This window comes from Phaenicophaeus curvirostris, chromosome 2, assembly GCF_032191515.1.
Source record: "Phaenicophaeus curvirostris isolate KB17595 chromosome 2, BPBGC_Pcur_1.0, whole genome shotgun sequence".
Taxonomy (NCBI): domain Eukaryota; kingdom Metazoa; phylum Chordata; class Aves; order Cuculiformes; family Cuculidae; genus Phaenicophaeus; species Phaenicophaeus curvirostris.
The window spans coordinates 53279408-53295064 of record NC_091393.1 but is presented as its reverse complement, the minus strand read 5'-3'; positions in this window follow the sequence as shown (position 1 = coordinate 53295064).

Here is a 15657-nt window from a genome sequence, read left to right as displayed (position 1 = left end):
TGCTCTTGCCATACTTAAAGTACTGTTAAACATTTCTATTTAGTTTTTACATCAAACTCCGTAAGATGATGACAAGTTATTATAAAAAGAAAAATCAGAAGGGGAGATTAAATGACTTTCCAAAGAGTCACAGGAACTGTTAACAGGTTATATCTCCCAAGCAGTTCACAAGACTCTTACTATTTTTACTGTTGATTTGAAAAATGCTGAAACATTCTTCATATATGAGGACATTAAAACTGCACTGTTAATTGTTATTATAGCAGAGAAAATGATAATGTGTGATGACTGGATCCAAATGTTTTAATGTGATTTGATACATTATTTGAGAGAATGGCAGCAAGAAACAAAAAGCCATATGACTAGAGATTCATTGCTTAGTTCATTATTTGTCTTCTGAAGACTTTTCACCCCACGTATTATTAATACTTGCTAAATGGGAAACTGCTGCCACACATTGTGGCACCAGCATCCATGTCCCAATGTTATGACTGATGCTGGTTTGATGACTGGATCCAGACTTGGGGAGGATGCACCAGCCACATTCACTTGTAGGTTAATCCTGCAGCTTCGGTCATTTCAAACAAAATGGATTTCGAATGTTAATCCATGTATTTAAGAATAAAATTGTACGCAAAGGATCATGTTTGTTTCCTGGCAAGAAGTGAATTCAGAAATATTCAAGGTTTTCAGCAGAGAACCGACTCCTTCTGAATTCCTATTACAGTGAGTTGGCGGAGTGAGAAGGTGGCTATGTGGTTGTGGGAGTCTTAAGCAGGGGTAGGAATATGACATGCTCTATAGCTTTGATAAAATCAATATAAGACAATGCATCCAGAGCTAGTAGTCATAAATTATGTAGAAAAATTGGTAATGATAGAGAAAATGGCCACAAAAATATAGGCTGGAGATAAGGCCATCCTTTGAGAAACATCTGCACACAGCCTCAAATATTTTTCACCTTCTGCCCACGAACAGTGCTTAGGAATTTCAGCTTTCAGTTGACAAATAAATAATCATAGAATCATAGAATCATAGAATAGTTTGGGTTGGAAGGGACCTTACAGATCATCCAGTTCCAACCCCGCCCTGTCTTGGGCAGGGACACCTCCCACCAGACCAGACTGCCTGAGGCCCCATCCAGTCTGGCCTTGAACACCTCCAGGGATGGGGCAGCCACAGCTTCCCTGGGCAACCTGTGCCAGTGCCTCACCACTCCAATGGTGAAGAAATTCTTCCTTATGTCTAGTCTAAATCTGCCCCTTTCCAGTTTATACCCATTGCCCTTAATCCTATCACTACAAATAAACAACATCCTGGACCTTGTTGTTGTGGTGACAGCCTTGAAAATATAAATCAAGTGTAAAAAGATCTAGTGACGCTTTCTAGACCTTAGAGACATAATAGGAAGAATGCTGAGGACCATGAAGTGTCCTACATGTATGAATGAACTATTAAATAAATCGGCAAGTGACAGCCTATGGTACGCTGAAATCTGAAACGGCACGGACAGTATGAAATAAATGTAATATCCGACACATCATATAAATTATACTGTCTACAACAGTATGCAATGTTATATTTAGCCAAATAAAATAATCCTTTGAAATAAATATTTGTTGTCATAAAATTTCCACTGCAGTCTCACAAAACACAAGGAGCTTGCCTCAGGTCATGCTTCCAAGACAGAAAAATCAGGGCTGTGGTGAGTAAGCAAATCTTCCATCAAAGCTGGCCTAACTTTAGCAACATCATAAAGAATGACAAGCTGTACCCTGAGCCTGTCAGAGAATGGATGTATTTATTGAAACAAGCAATTCATCCCTCAATTTAGGTGCTGCACTAGACTGGTGTTGATTGAATGAGATCGGGCAGAATTGCCTATAAGAGAAAAGCAATGATGAGGGTGGCTAATTAAAGTTCTAAGAAACATATTTTGACTTACACTATCCCATAATTTGCTTTTCCTTTAATGACTTCCCTCTGTCTCCTATACATGTAAATTACACTGTCTGAACATTTACTGAATGCCAATTTGTGCAGGTTTTTTTCTACTTTCATTCTCTTTCATCCAGTTTTTGATCCTCTAAGCCATTAGAAAATTTATTGATATTCAATTTTCCATCACAGAATATCATTTGTTCCAATTTGTATTGGTCAAAATTATGATATTAAATTTGTCAATACCTGTTTACACTGGTATTTTATACCTTAGATGTGTTAAACAAACGTTTCTCATTTTTGGGATTTCCAAGATTTTTTTTTTCTATTTGAAAAGAAAAATATATCAGTGATTACATTAAAATAGTCATACCTAGCTGCTTATATTTCATATAATCAAAGTAGTTTAGCTGCCTTAAGCACCTTTGGAGATGAGTATAATCAAAACTGTACTTTCGCTCAGATTTGAATAGGAAGCAATTCACAACCTGAATTTTTGATTGAATTGAAAATTCTTTTTCTGAATAAAAATGTTCTGTATGTCCAAAGAATAAACGATTATTTGATATGTTTGATAAATGTGACACAACTCACTAAAACTGTGTGACACTTACAGTCATATGCCCAATAAAGATTCCATAGTCATGACTATGTGTTTGCTTATTACTTTTAGCTTTTGTCCCACAAGCTTATGAATACTTCGATATTTTTTTTTTCATGTGAAGAGTGCATGCAAGAAGTCAAGGTAAGGGATGCCCATTGTTGATTACATTCCTATTGATATTGAACTGGTCTTGGAGTTTATGCTTAAAATTTTCTTTCTTTTGAAGAAATATATAATTTCCAAGTATTTATTAGATTCAATGAGAGTATATCTTAGCTGAATACGTATGGAAATTACTACAAAATGAAGGTGTTGTATTATTACTGGAGACAGACTGAGTGTGAGGTGTTTTGTACCTGATCTATTCTTTGCCAAAAGGACAGTGAAGGATGTGAATCTGACCTCACTCTGACCTGATTGATGATAAGCCTGGAACAATGATTTTGAAGATGCTGTCTATATATTTTCAACATATTAACTTGAACATAAAGAGAGATTTTTGTCCTGTGGAATGAAGAGTGGAAATATACAGCTCACTTTGTATGTGTGAACAACAGGCTAAGGGCTATTTGTCTGTATAAGTTCTCTATGAGCCAAAATGTCATAGTGAGAAGAGGAACTCAAGTTGTATGATTTTTTCTTAGCCTCCTACTTATCCAGCACCTGCCTGCTGGAGGATTATAGAGGATGGACTCAGATTGCATGGGAAGAAGGCTGTGTAGTGGTAGAGGAAAGGTACCTGTGTAAAAGGGGGACACACACAGTTTCATTTTTTGATGGGGAGGTAGTTATTTTAATTATTTTACACTTGCTTTTTGGACAGAGAGGATTGCCTTAGATTCAGGATTACTTTATATTTGGGCAAAAGACTATGAAGCTACAGTGTGTGTCCACTGCAGGCTGGAAGTGCTCCATTTTGTTTGGGATGGGTCCTTTCCCATGGCACGGGGGGTGGGATTAGATGATCTTTAAGATCCCTTCCAACCCAAACCATTCTATGATGATTGCAGTGTGTGTGTGTGTGTGTGAGAGAGAGAGAGAGAGAAATAAGTTGCATAACAGGCTATACAGTAACACTTCGACCTGTCTTTGTGGTGTGTTTGTTAAGCTCCAGTTGTTAAGCTTCAAAGGCAATGCAGACAAGCCATGAATTTCTTGCACGTATACATAGACGTGAACGGCTACACAGAGATGGTTAAAATAGCCTAAGTGGCATTGTTTTTTGGAAGCTTGGTTTTCAATGACTTGGCAACTTTTTCTTTCTGAGTCAAAAGTAACAAAGCAAGAAAACATAATCCATGGTGCATCTGTATCTACCTCTAGCTTCATTTCCCTATTCACTTCATGTTTATGGTGTGCTTTCTGTAGAGCTGGAGTGGAAACCACCTCACAGGTTTGATAGGAAAAATGGGAAAGGACAAATTGCTACTGTGGTGGAAGAGTGGTAAAATACCTAGGAGAAAGGAACAAGACAGGAAAGCAAAGTCTGTCTTGAGAGGAAACTTGATGGAGGATCCTAACCAGCACAGCAACACCTACTGAACGAGCAGGGGCATTAAAACACAAACAGTGCTTGGGCTCTCTTGTAAGAGTCAAGGCTGAAAATATTTGGGTAGTTGTGCTCCCTGACAGTAATCTGGTGACTAGATAACAGGGAATTCTAAGTCAGGTGCTCTCACAGAGGCGTATTTTTAACATAATAGCTAGAATTCTGCACATATTTAATTAATGGGAACTGTTTCCAAGGTTGACAGTGAACAGCCTTTTATTTCTGTGTCTTTAATAAATACATTATGAAAAACTTGCCATAGATATTTTTGGGTTTTTTTCAGATTAAGGATGGCATTTGCAACTTATTTTTTAAAACTACTGTCTTCTCAAGGGAAGCTCTGAAAGTATTTTATATAGGAATAATTCTGTTTCTAGAGCATATATGTTTTTTATCACTTTTCCCTATTGATTACTAGAGATATTTGCATAAAAATATGCACACAGGAATTTATCAGCTGCTGCTGCTTTTTCCTAACTTGAAATCAAAATCCCTGTGGAACAAATGTACTCCTAAGCAACAGAAATTTTTATATGAGTATTTCTTTTAAAATAAAAATAAGCAGACACTCCTCCCACCCTCCGAAAATATTACTTACTACTTTTAGAAAATAGTTTTTACTAATGGCTTCCACAAAGCTCTTAATACAATAAACATGCTTTTAAAGGTCTGTCTTAATTTATTTACAATCCATATAGTTTAATGCAGAAAAATTGATAGCGTACCTCATATTAATATTGTTGTGCTCCATTTTTGGAAACTTTGCTCTGCTTGCCAAGATGCTCTTGAAATTAGATTTTTGTTCTACCTCTAAAGTTGGTCAAAAGAGTAATTTTGTAAAAATTTCCATGCTGGGTGGAAAAACGGAGCTATGTTTTATGAATATCTTCCCATGATTTATCTTTAGTATTCTAATGTAATCTGTTAAGGGAAGTCATTAAGTTCATGTACAATCATTTTCTCGTCTGAGTGGTCTCAGATCTTTCTTTTTATTTTACTTCTGTTTTTTTTTAATGGTGATTTCTAAGCAACCAAGGCATTTTCAAATCCTTTTCCCTTGTCCCCTGTTCCAAGCCTTGCGTTTTGTTTTGTTTTGGGTTTTTTTCTTGTCTTAAACAGCATGATTCTTATTCATTGTCTTAGACACATAAGGGAAAAAAAAAGATTCAGAAAACATTCCATCTGGAAAGTATCTAAGACATTAAAAGGAGTACTAAGCAATATATTACTTCTTGCTTCGTGTAACCTGCCTGACTTAGTACAGGCAAGGATTTTGCTTGCTGGCACATTCAGTGATGACTGTTTAAGAAGCTGTTCCTTCTTGTCTCCGCCCAAGCTCCTGTGTGATTTCTCTGCCAGCCCACCCTCAGGGCTGCTGCAGGGGTAGCCCGCAGGCACAATTAAAGGACAAAGTGCAAGCATCTCCTTCTGACAGTATGCGTGATGGGGGAATTAACACTGTTTTGGCACAACTTCTCCAGTGAACTTCCATTGATTAGAAATGAAAGCTGAATCAATATAACACTCCCTAACTACTACAGACATGGCAAAGTTTTGATCTCAGCAGAAATTTTATGTCTTTGGGAAATTCTAAAGACTAGAGTACACCACAAAACAAATAACGTATCCTATGACAGTTTGGGGTTTTTTTTTTTACAAAAAAAGGCAAAAGGAATAGTAATGACAAACGAGTCCTCTTTGAGTTTATTTCTAGCTCCAGAAATCTGAAGTAAGAGCAATTGGAAAATATTTAGCTGCTTAATGTCTGGTAGCATCTTGAATATCTTATGAAAGTAGATACAGATAGGGCATGTCAACATTTTTCTCTGTTTAAAAGTTTTACTTTTAAAACAACTTTTATGTTATTTACTGGTTTGTGGTCTATTATGTTCAGTTCAAAAAAGGTAAGTTCTTTATTTGTTCCGTTTAGAGCATGATATTTATTTATTTGATTTGAATGCTAACAGACTAATCAAGAAGTTTCTTCTAAAGATTGAAGATATATGACACAATAAATTCTACAAGCTTAAGGCAGAGTTGCGCAGCTAGGGGCTTATCCTTTGACTATGTTTGAAAATAGTCTCCAGCAAAAAGAGGAAACCAGCATACTTCCCAGTGATAACAGCAAGTAGGGCTGAAATTATCTCCTTGCAGGGAAGCACCTGTACACTGGAAGATGGAAGTGTATCAAGGTTGTTCTCTAAGTAGCATGCTCATGTAACTTTAAAAAAAGGTGGTTTAAGGCTATTAAGTGAACTTTTCTGTTTTAGAAGAAAAGATTATAGAACTCATAATACTTGTGAACAATAGAAGGTCTATTATTATCAATGATTTCTAATAGGAACATTGATTCTTTTAGTTCTACTTACTATCAAATTATTCAGAAGGATTTTATATGATTATTAATTATACCTAAGCCAAAGTGTAATTACATTTTGCAATTAAATATAGTGATAATAAAATCTTAATTTGGTGAATTCTTCTAAAAGGACAATATGCAATCTTTTTCTTTTCAAGTGAGTAATAGCAAGCATCTCTCTATCTCATCTTTTAGTTTAGGACCAGTTGACCATATTCATAGATAATATATGAACACATATATTTGAACACATATATTATTTTTGTCAGAACAGGGCCTCAACATGGTTTAGTGAATTAGTAAATGAAATATTTTAATCCAATTTTCCAAGTTTGTACGAAGTGAAAGCAGAATATGTAGTCCTTAATATGACATAAATATCCGATACTCCTGAGATGGTTTTTTTACTCTATGGCACCTAAGACCAAATAAACACTGGAATTTTGGAATTCTGCAAGACATCTTAAGGAATTTCTTCGTACTCCACACAACAGTCTACCACATCTGTAGAAGTTAGATGTCCACAAGATGTATCTTACCCCAGATTCTTTTTCACAGCTCTGAAGTCAGTCATATATTAGCACAGGACTCACTTTGCCTGAGTTTAATCATCTAAAGTGATCATTATTCTTTCTAAATGCCTAATATAAATTTAAAAGTTCAGAAATACAAAGATGTTTCTCCCTCTTTCTGAAACTTCAGTAATTCTTTGATGGCTAAAATCAGATGGGAAAGAACATACGTACAGCTTTTCCTGCTACACATGTAACCAAGAGGGTTTTTGTCCAGTGACGTCTGATTTTCTAATCATTGAAAGATCTCTCAGTCTTTGTACATTGTGATAAAGAGGACGTAGTAAATTCTCAGATGAATTAATGGTACACAAGGTGCAGAGTCAAACTACAAATACACACTACTGACTTTGCTGATTTCTGGTACCATTCATACAGTTTAGCAGGCTGCTTTACAGTCACAGTACTTTGTCTAATTTGGGTACTGAATTACTGAAAATTTATTTAATTATGATAACTTCAAACTTGGAGACTTCTGAAATAAAAGAACAGAAGCATACATTTTAATTCACAATTTAACTTCATTATGAAGTGGTTACAGAAAGATTTGTACTTAATGATGGTCCAAACGCATGAATTAAATTATTAACTTAAAACTACAAGTCTAATTAATGAGTTTTCACAAAGAGAGAAAGTAAGTTTCTTACTCAAAACCGAAGTTAGGAAGTTATTTCTATCAATGGAGATATCATACAGAATATTTATACCAATGAATTTGACATCAGCAAGGCTTTTGACACTGTTTCCCTTAACATCCTCCTAGGCAAGCTTAGGAAGTGTGGATTGGATGAGTGGACAGTGAGATGGATTGAGAACGGCTGGATGAGAGAGCTCAGAGGGTTGTGATCAGTGGCACAGAGTCTAGTTGGAAGCCTGTAGGGAGCAGTGTTCCAAAGGGGTTAGTACTGGTCCCAGTCTTGTTCAGATTCATCAGTGACATTGATGAGGAGACAGAATGTAGCTTCAGCAAGTTTGCTGATGATACAAAACTAGGGGGAGTGGCTGATAGACCAGAAGACTGCGCTGCCATCCAATGAGTCCTGGACAGCCTAGAGTTGGGCAGGGAGGTATGTAATGGAGTTCAACAAAGGCAAGTGTAGGGTTCTACACCTAGGGAGGAATAACCCCAAGTACCAGTACAGGTTAGGGGTTGACCTGCTGGAAAGCAGCTCTATAGAGAAGGACCTGGGAGTCCTGGTGGACAACAAGTTAACTGTGAGCCAGCAATATGTCCTTGTGGCCAAGAAGGCCAATGGTATCCTGGGGTGCTTTAAGAAGAATGTGGCCAGCAGTAATCCTCCCCCTCTACTCTGCCATAGTAAGGTTGTATCTATAGTACTGTGTCCAGTTCTGGGCTCCCAAGTTCAAGAAAGACAAGGAACTACTGGAGATAGTCCAACAGAGGGTCAGAAGATGATCAGTGGACTAGAGAATCTCTTTTATGAGGAAAGGCTGAGAGACCTGGGTCTGTTTAGCCTGGAGAAGAGAAGACTGAGAGGGGAACTTACCAATGCTTATAAATATCTAAAGCATGGTTGTCATAAGACCAGACTTTTTTCAGTGGTGCCCAGTAACAGGACAAGAAGCAAAAGACACAAACTGGAGGACAGGAAGTTTCACCTGAAAATAAGGAAATCTTCTTTACTGTGAGGGTGACAGAGTCCTGGATAAGGCTGCCAGAAGAAGTCTGTGAATCTCCTTCTCTGGAGATATCCAAAACCTGCCTGGATGTATTCCTGTGCAACCTGCTCTAGGTAAACCTGCTTTAGCAGGGTGGTTGGACCAGAGGGTCTCCAGAGGTTTCTTCCAGCCGCTACCATTCTGTGCTTCTGTGACTATAAAAACCGTAAATCTATTTCACAAACTTTCAACCATTTAGTTGTGTAGGTGGGCCTTCAAAACACACTATGCCAATGTGCGCAATATCATATCACTATCACCAAAACCTATTTACCTATCTGGTTGTTCTGCTTGTTACTCAGTATTAAAAAAATGAATTTAAAAGCATGGACTTACATGTAGCGATTGAAATTCTCATACCATTGACTTAAGCAGAGCAAAGTTATAACCATGTAGCTTTCAACTTGCCATGAAGGCAGCTATGCTTTAAGAGAAAGTAGTATTATGTAAAGCTGGTGAAGAAATTGCATACAAATCAACAACTACTTCACTATTCATTATAAAAAATGGCAATAAAGAAAAGTCAAACAGTAAGAAGCCAATTTTTAAGGCTCTTAATGGCTGAATTGTAAATTCTTTCAAGAAAATAGTCCATTTTATTAAGATTAAAATGTATTTGAGACCATGTCTTGAAATCTGATACTTAAGTAATTCCATTGCATTTTGTTTCACAGAATTAATGCTGTGGATAAGGCTATATCTGTGCTTTTTCTGCTTCATATTCTGTGTTACATATTATACTTCACTATGGCATTTCTAGTATTCCAAAAGCTAATATATCTTTAGATTAAATTAAGTTCTCCTGAGATTGAAAGAAAATAAAGAAGCCCAAATCAAGGAAACATACACATCTAGCTATAGTACTGCCTTTAATGCACTATGGAGACTGTATCACTACTGAATTTATTCCTGAATACCTTTGTATGCTTTTTTGTTAATATTAATATTCCGGTAATATTATTCTGTGTAAACATCCGACTAGATGTAAATCACCTAGGATAATATCTAAATATTTGGTTTGAAATTAATTCTATGTGTGCTATTTGGCTAAAAGTGCATATTTGCTATCTTGAAGTGAGCTTACTAGAAGTGAGCAGTGCGAAGTTGATAGACTTTGTCTAGGAAGGTGTTTCCCCCTTCAGTGGGTGGAAGTGTGGTAGCTGCAAAAGCTTTCTAGCATCTAGGGAAATGGTCTGGGAAATAGTTAGGTTGTGTGGTGCTTGAGAAATGCTCCAGGAGCTGATTGTGTTGTCTGCAAAGAATGGGGGATGCTGCAATGAGGTTCAGAGAGGTTCCCATTTTCTAGAGGGAAAAGAGGAGGAAGGAGAGGAAGTGAAGGCTTTTGCTAGCAGAGCAGTGTTCATCAATTTGAGAAGGAAATATTTTCAGACTGGGTCTTTGCTGTAAGTGTTTGTTAAACTAGGCTCCTTAGTCTTAAATTTCGAGTTGGATGACGTGATATATTTGAGTTTCACAGAAATTACTAACAACCATTACAGATGCCTCAAAATGTGCAGATCAGAAAAATGAAGATCCACCCAGCACCTCTCTGCCAAGCTTGTGCTTCCTCTGAACTGTAGTGTATAGCCTGTGACAGAGGCAGCAGCCTGTTACAGCATGCCCGAAGAAGAGGGAATCTTTGAAGTGTACCACTGTTCTTGGAAAATGCATGCTCCTCTAACTGGAAAAGTTAATGTTTGATGTCATAAGCTGCCTCTAGGAATAAGTCTATGTAAAGTGGAATTAAATGGTTAAATCTACTGATAATGTGTCTGCTATAAACTTTAAGTCTATTTGTTTAAAGAGCAACTGATTACAGAAGCACATCTCTGGCTTGCACCACATGCTTCAAATTAAGAGTAAGATCAGTGCCAATTATAATGAGAAGGGATTCTTGAATATCCATGCCACTGATACATAGAAAAAAAAAAGACTGTGGTATATGCAGTTTGACTTCGGTGGCAAAGAGCACTTCCTTGAATAAGCTTGACACTTTTTGCTGCATGAAAATAAATCTGTCTTTAGGGCTCCATTTTTACACACACAGTCATTTAGAAATAAACATTCTACATCTCAAGCATCTTCATAAAAAAAGATCAGAAGCATAAGCTCAATGCAGAGGGTTTCAGATGAGAGAAATTACTTCATCTACTTCTCCCACTTCAAAAGTAGGTCCTCTCAGACTTCAGATTATGACTGAGAATAATGCAGAGATTTATGGAGAGCTTTATTCTTGCTCCTTATGTTCTTTTTTTTTCAAGCACTTGTGGACAAGAATTACAATAGATGAGTGGGTATTAAAAATAATCCATAATACTTGTAAATCGAGTCACAGCCTTTGCCTCCTCCCCCTCTAACTTCATTCCTGTTACAGAACTTGTGTATTCACCTCCCCCGTGAAGGAATAAGTTTGTTACTTCTACTGATAGCTCAGAAAAATTGCCACTGCTTCCTCCTTCTGAATCATTCTCCTATCTACTTCAAATAAAAAAAAAATGTAGACTGAAAACATGTACATCTCACTGATGACCTACATATATATTTCACTATTTTAATAAGATCTTGGCTTCCACATCGTGACTTCTGCTTCAGTAATGACCGTTCTACATCCCATAGATCCCTTGATATCAGCAGCTGCTTTCGTAGCCTCTTGTTAATAAGAACTCATTTGCTTAGATTGGAATTAAAGTGTACCTTTAACTCACGCTTTGGCTGATTAGTGAAAATGTCACAATTTCTTTATAGTCTAAAAGCCGCTGTTTTCTTTGCTAGGATTTAAAGTCAATATGAAAAAATCACATATAATGCCTTATCAACTAATCCAATCTGTAAAATCATTATAAATGCCATTGGCAAAATTTTCACATTCACAGAACAGATTTCAAACCATATGTCTGTTAGTGATGCAACTGACAATTCATCCTTAGTTCTCAGATGAGATGTGTTTAAAATTACTGTTATATGGCTTTGTATATTAGACATTTCCATAACAACATTGTCATGCCATCATTTCAGATGCTTTCAGTCACAGGTCAAATTTATCTACTGACCATGCATTCACAGTAAGACATGTAGGTGCAAGAATTACAAGCTAGAGTTCTACATTTCAGTAAATATTCTTCGTGGAAAGGTGCAAAAAAGACAAATAACTTCTGTCCAAATCTCGGTGTTTCTAAATACGGGTTGTACAAAAAAGAGTGAAAGGGTGAAATACATTGTTTACTAAGCCAATCTACTGCAAGATTAGTAAGGATAAGAAAGCCTTTTTTGGCAGAAAAGATACTAGGGTCTCTGCTAGATTCTTTAAGGAGAGAAGCATTCTTGAGAGGCATTTCAAATAATAAAATGTATTTTCTCACCATGGAGAGCTGTTCAGATTTCACTGAAACCTACTGCTAAGTTTCTTGCATGTTATTTTTGTTGGGGATGAGGAAATGCCTCTTCCCCCTTGTTTCCACCTTCATTGTGTTGAAGAGATACGGTAGTGAACTCTTCTGCTCCAAAATAGCTTCGCTGGTGTAGATATTCAGAGGCCCCACAATTTTCCAGTCCTAATTGTACTGCAATCAAAATAAGTCATCTTGGAGACCTGGGAAATAATTCTATGTTTGCCTTGCAATCAATTTTTCTCACCTGTCTATAGAGACACTGCATGGTCAGGACTTGTGCTATGCAAAATTTCAGGCAACTTGAATGTGGGTACCTAACACCTTAAATTTCCTGTCACTTGAAAGACATCTGCTTCTGAGAGATAGGAGTCTGATCTTCCTTCTTCTAAAGCTGCTAGTGATGCCATTAATTTTTCTAAATGTAGATCACATTGTAGAAGTTGGATCGTTAGCCATCATCATTCAGCATTTAATTTTATATTTTCTTGTGTGCAGTACACTGTAAAATGTAATGTGAAACCAATTTCCTGTGTTGGTCCAATGAAAAAGTAAGGGATTAAACTGGTGCATATTTCTGATTTTCAACATTTTCTATAATTCTATTTATCTAACATTTGCTTCACAATTGTTCCTAAATACATATATTTGGAATGTCACAAAAACTAGCTATCATCAGTTCACTAACAAAGGTAAGAGATTAATTTTATTTTTTTCCTTTTAATTATTAGCAATTCATAGTCATTTTACTAGCATGCATTTTAACTTAAATACTACAGCTATTACTGGGTAAGTGTACTCAAAATAAACACCTTTGAAAAATGGTAATTTCTTTGCATTTCATAATTGCTTTGCTTGATCACTGAAAAGGAGCTAGAAGTAGAATATTCTAAGCTGTACTTACAGTTGCAGCTTCATAACTTCTTATTTATTCACTAGATATTTTTATAGTGGTTTCTGAAATATGGCATTTTGCCTGACTGATCAGTTAGGGACACGGTGCGTGTTCCAGTGCTATCAGTCCCAAGAAGTCTTTTATGCCTCACTGCAAAGTAGCTTGAAGCACATGGCTATGCTACATGGAAAAATACAAAAGTAATCTTTTAGCTTTGCTAGTGAGCTGATGAAAATTCACTTTTTAAAAAGCTTTTTAATCTATCTATCTAAAATGAATGCATAGCTCTAAAGATTTGTTTTCCAATTTATTCGATTTTAAGGATTTATCTTGGCATCTCTACACAGAACATGCTAGATGAGCTATAATTTTTTTTCTACCTTTGATTTATTTCTCTAATTTTCTCTGATATATACAGAATTTCTGCTAGTACAGAACACTAGGAAAAAATTATTTTATTTGGTTACAAATGGCTGTCTATCAAGCAACCATATCTATTCCCTAATCTGGAAATCTTTACTTTAATAAGGAAATACTGAAACTTCAATAAATATTTCTTCTGCATACAGTGAAAGGCTCCTTGTGTGACTTGCAAAAGGAGAGGGGAAATGAATCTAGATGCAGTTGTGCAGGAAAGATCTAGTGTTGGTTTTCCTGCAGCCACTCTCCACTGCTGACTGTGAGGGTTCAGTGACGAGTCTGGGCTTGGAAAAACCATCCTGCAGCGTTTTTCTTCACTGCTTCCCTAAGAGAGGACTGAGTTGAAGGGACTCCTCCTCCCCCCAAGCCGCTCTCTAACCATCTCTTCAAAGCTATTTATGTCACTAAAGCCTTTGGGAGGGAGTTTAATATCTTTGAAGATCTAGGTATTAGTTTACACTTGGATGGCCTTTGACTACAAATTTCTGTATGTATTCCAGCATTTTCAGAGACTGAGAATATGAGCAAAAACATTTCTGACTTTAGAGGAAAAATGGTGTGAAAGTTTCCCAGCCTTACCTTGTTTAATGAAGGACATTGCTGTGTGTTCTAACATATCCCCAGGAAATTAAATGGGTTAGCTTCTGAATATCAGGACTCCTGCAGCTCTTCAGTTAAGTTGAACAGGTGCATGAACTTAAGAAAAGTGTTTCGACTCTTCATTATTTTACTGGGAGTTATGTTAAACAAGCTTGATAAAAGAAAATCTTGATCTATCCATAAAGTCACACATTTCAAATATGAAGAGTTAGAATTTTTGGACATAAGCTGGGTGGCAATGTATTGATATATTTAGCAACCTAGAACAACCAGGAAGTCTATTGAAAAAGGGAAGATTTAAACAAGTGTTGTCTAAAAATAGTTATAGCACTTGGATAGAAACATTCTCTCATGCAGGTGCTCATCCAAAGGTTGGCAGATGTACAGTTCCGTACCAGAGGAAGCCTGAGAAGGAAAAAAATATCAAGATCCCACCCACCTATTAAATGCTGAGTAGTTTTTACTGTATAACTTGCTCAGGCTAAAAGGTCTTTGAGGCAGAGAAAGTCCCACAGGCGTTGGGACAGGAATGAAGCCTCCCTCCATCCTGCATTGTTTAAGAAGTGGTTTGGTTTCTCTAAGTACAAAGTAATTGCTGCTAACAATCCCTTATTGAAAACATTATTAATGTTGACAGAGTTCCCCAAGTCTCGTTTTGTTACATTTAAATCCACAATATTTATCCATACTATTTTTCCATTTTACATTAAAACATTGCTAATGTCCAGGATGTAAGCAGGCACAGCGTAGATTTGTATTCTCCAACTTGGTTCAGCCGCACTCAGTGCACATTGGAGGGTGAAGGATGCAAATATCCCTTTCCTACTGTGCCCACAACCCTGAAACAAGCCATCACTGCATTGCTTCTTCCAGCTGCGGATCTTTCTCCTGGAAACATCCACTGCAGGGGGCTGTGGAAAGAACCCTTGCAGTCAGTAGATACAGCTGACTGCTTTCTGCTTTCTTTATGAGCAGGGCAGGTGACTAGAACAAGAGCCAAAATGGTTCCATGGAGCTCCATTTCTCATCCATAAATCAAAAACACTTAATATGAACTGGTCCTCTCAGGTGTAAATTACATGTTGCAGAATCTCGTCTGTTTTCAGTGATCCTCAGAAATGAAAAAATTTTGTCTTCTGATAGGCAACCTCAAACTCTGAAAGTGTACTGAATCCTGATTTCACAAGAAATATAAAATCAAGGAGCTTGATTCATCTTAGGGTAGTATAACTGATGAAGTTTAATTAAAAATTGCTATAAACCAGGAGGAAGAACAGTGTACTGTTAGTGCAATAACAGAGAATCTAAGCTGTTCTACCCAACATTTTATAGCAGGGAAACAACTTGTTCGGTGCTAATAATAATCTAATTAGACCATTTTTAAACCTTAGGATCTTCCATAATTTGTTACTGAATACCTCTCTGCAATTCTTCTATTGAAGTCCACATTCCACGATGTGTTAAATATGTTCTGCATTTTGCAGCTGCAACACAGAATACTCAACATTCAAGTTACAATTGCTAACCCTGGTAAGTTCACATTAACTATGATTAATGATTGTCAGTGTACAGGTAATGTATTTGCTGAGTGCTACCTTTATGTTTTCTTCCTCGTTTCAAAGCACAGTCACTCATTTCTGTTCACTGAAAT